Below are 477 nucleotides of genomic sequence, written 5' to 3' on the forward strand. Positions count from 1 at the left end.
CGTTCAGTCTGTCACATTCGAACGAATATTTCTCACAGCGAATATTCATCATGTCACTTTGAGGTTTGAATGCAGTGCCATGCCCAGCACTGTGCAGTGCAGTGCGCACAGCCTGCCCTGTAACTTCATGTTGCATGCGCACATGTTATGCAGATACTGGACTGCCAATATTGTACATAACATGTACATGTATGACTTTGTACTTCAAAGTAGCAGTATCAAATGTAGTAAATTCTGTTGTTCATGTTATGTGGCACTACAGTCAGACCTCGCTTATCCGGATCCCTCGCCATCCGGAAGAAAATCGTCGGTTGATGTCTTCCGTGTTAACAAAAGAATTTTCGGATGTTGAGCCAATAGTATTATCAAGAGTACATTTTATGTACTCTTGGTATTATGTAAAGGGAAAGGACCTTTAAGTAACGAGTTATCACTCGTTCGTTCGTTCTTTCATGAGGCCAAAGAATATTCGGCTAC

The sequence above is a fragment of the Sycon ciliatum genome, chromosome 4, assembly GCF_964019385.1.
Source record: "Sycon ciliatum chromosome 4, ocSycCili1.1, whole genome shotgun sequence".
Lineage (NCBI taxonomy): Eukaryota > Metazoa > Porifera > Calcarea > Leucosolenida > Sycettidae > Sycon > Sycon ciliatum.